The 2,919-nt window shown below is 36.5% G+C and overlaps 1 long non-coding RNA gene across 1 annotated transcript; it reads left to right on the top strand.

Moving 5' to 3' along the window:
* The first annotated feature begins 538 nt into the window (after positions 1–538).
* Positions 539–1,313, top strand: LOC110738532. Its single transcript, XR_002514631.1, has 2 exons — positions 539–865; positions 952–1,313. It is a non-coding gene; the product is annotated as an uncharacterized LOC110738532 (long non-coding RNA).
* Positions 1,314–2,919: the final 1,606 nt, after the last annotated feature.

Here is a 2,919-nt window from a genome sequence, read left to right as displayed (position 1 = left end):
TGAAGGTCCTTCAATTTCTTTTCAATATAATCTCCCAAAGTTTTGACCAACTCAATAAAATCATCCATAAATTTCTCATATGGAATGAGAATACAATATAATTATTACGAACATAAGGTATTTAATTATAAGTACAAGAAAATTGAGATCTAAAATAAAATGATTAGGAAACATACACATTATAAGTAATATAGATATGAACATATGCATTACAAATGTGAATATATGCATTTTAGAAAATGAACATCTGCATTCAAAATATGAACATGCATTTGTTCCTTCAAAGTGAACATATGCATTTCAGAAAGTGAACACATGCATAAAAAATATATGAACAAATGCATTTAAGAAAGTGAACATAAACATTCAAAATATGAACACATGCATTGGTTTCCTAAAAGTGAATATATGCATTTCAGAAAGTGAACATATGCATAAAAAATATGAACATATGCATTTAGAAAGTGAACCTTAGCATTCAAAATATGAATATATTTTATAAACATGGAAAATTTGTCAGAAACAACCTTTTAAAATGTTTACTTTATTTAAAACAACCTTTTAAAATATTTTTTGCAACTTCAGACCACATTAAAAAAAAAAAAATTCAAAAGACAACCCAATGCAAGTTTCCGGCGTTGACTAAATCTTTTCCGATGTTGACTACGCATGTGCAAGACACGTGCCTCATATATTACTTAATACACCCAATTTTCCTCCAATTAACTCCAATAAAAACCCCTGCTTCTCTCTCCTTCCTCTTTGTCGTTCAATTGGAAAAAAAATTGCAGAACAAATTCCTCTAAAGCTGTTTGAATATGGGATTTCAAGGTGTCAACCAAGCATTTCATCAATTTCAAACCAGGTATCGTGGTTTTTGTTTTTTTATTTTATTTTTTTTTTCTGTAAATTGGTGTTGCGAAAAATTAGGGTTTTTTTCCCCAAACCCAGGACGGAAATTCTACGCTTGTAAGTTCTACAAACATGAAACCGGTCAAAGGGGATGCAACACGTTTGAGTGGCTTGATGAAGACATTCTTGACTAGCAAAGGGTTGTCACTAATGTCTTGATTGCAGAAAGGAGCAAGTAAGCCACTGATTTAAGCATTTTGAAGGCCAAACTTATCACTAACAGAGCATGAGAAGCAAAGGTTGTATGAAGAATCGGACAAAGTAAAGAAGAAAATGCTCAAGAAAAATGATTGACCCTCAATTTGCTAGAAGATGACAGAGCTTTCTTCTTCCCTTTATATCTGACCATGGCAGCAAATGGCAATTAAAAAAAAAAAAGAAAAAGAAAAAAAAAAAGAAAAGAGGATAAGCGATAATTGAGAAAGTTTAAAACTTTAAACAAAAAATGAATGCTTACTCTACTTGGGTGAAACGCTAAACATCGCCCGCAATTTACCATATAAGGCTCACAAATATGATATGATTTGACCATTATGCCCTTTTTCTAAAATTGAAATAATCTCGGTGTAAAAAATGTGGAGTCGTACTGGCTCGCCGAAGGAGACCGGATGGCAGGCCGGAGATGCGGGGGACGCCGGAGGTACGTCGTCGTCGACGGAAAACGAGGTAAGTCACCGTTAAAATTCACGGTTTACCGTCGGAGTGGCTCCGGCGCCTAGGGTGGACGCCCAAACCGTAGCCTGGACGTCCAAGCCGGACGCCAGAACCACCAGAGTGGCGTCCAGCCCAGACGCCCAGACCACCAGAGTGGCGTCCTAGGCAGACGCCACTCCACTGGGTGAGGCGGCCCTGCCAGGCGCCAGTCCAGTGGCTGTGGCAGCCCTGGCAGACGCCACCTTTAATAATTAATTTTTTTTTTCTTTTATGATTTTGTTGTTGTTTTTTATTTAATTTTTTTGTAAAAAAAAAAAATCGAAAATGATTTTTTAAAAAAATTCGAAATGGGTTTTTTGTAAATTAAATTTGAAAATTCGAAATAGGTTTTTTTAAAATTAAATTTGAAAATTCGAAATGGTATATTTTTAAATTTAGTTTGAAAATTCGAATTGGGTTTTTATAAAAATTAAGTTTGATTATATATAATTATGTTTTTTTTTGTGTTAATTCTGTGGAAATATAGAAATTAAATGTATTATCCGTTAAATGTATTTATTGTAATATATAATTGATGCAGGAATATGGTGGAGACGGAAATGATTACAGTGGGATATTTGGACATGATGGTCCATTCGAAGAAGCTCAACAGGCGATTGATTGGGCAAAACAGGTTGCAATTGCAGCTGGATTTTGCTTGGTAGTAGCAACTCATAAATCTCAACGGGATGGTAGAATGGATCGCATTTTGAGATGTGACCGTTATCGCAAAAGAGAAGAAAGAGATTTTCGTACAGCCACTCGGTTTGACACAAAGCGGAAAGGTTGTGGGTGTGAGTTCAGAGTAAAGGTTCGACAACTACGGAGTCGTGACGGTTGGGAAGTGATAGGTTACTCTAAATGGGGGTATCACAACCATAAGATGATAGTATATGAAGAGGGTCATCGACAACTGAGCGGCTTAAGTCCTGCTGCGAAACTAGTTGTGAAAGAAATGAGTGATGCTCAAGTGAAGCCTGCTAAAATATTAGCATCTGTGTTAGAGAAATTTCCAGAATACCATCCAAACCGAAGACACATCTACAACGTTAGACATCAACTCAGGTTTGAACGGTCAGAGGGAAGGAACCCTATACAGCAGCTGCTACACCAGGCACAATCACGTGGTTACCTGTTCTGGTTTGATTTTGATGAAGATACAGCGGAGGTGACTCATCTTTTCCTTGTGCATCCTGATTGTGCTGATATGATCAAGTCTTGGCCATTTGTGATTTTGATCGACTCAACGTACAAGACAAACAAGTACAAGTTTCCTCTGGTTGAGATGGTTGGGATGGCTCCAACGAACCAGAA

This window comes from Chenopodium quinoa, unplaced genomic scaffold (genome assembly GCF_001683475.1).
Source record: "Chenopodium quinoa cultivar QQ74 unplaced genomic scaffold, ASM168347v1, whole genome shotgun sequence".
Classification (NCBI taxonomy): Eukaryota; Viridiplantae; Streptophyta; class Magnoliopsida; order Caryophyllales; family Amaranthaceae; genus Chenopodium; species Chenopodium quinoa.
The sequence above is the reverse complement of the archived record's forward strand: the minus strand, read 5'-3'. Positions and strand labels throughout refer to the sequence as shown.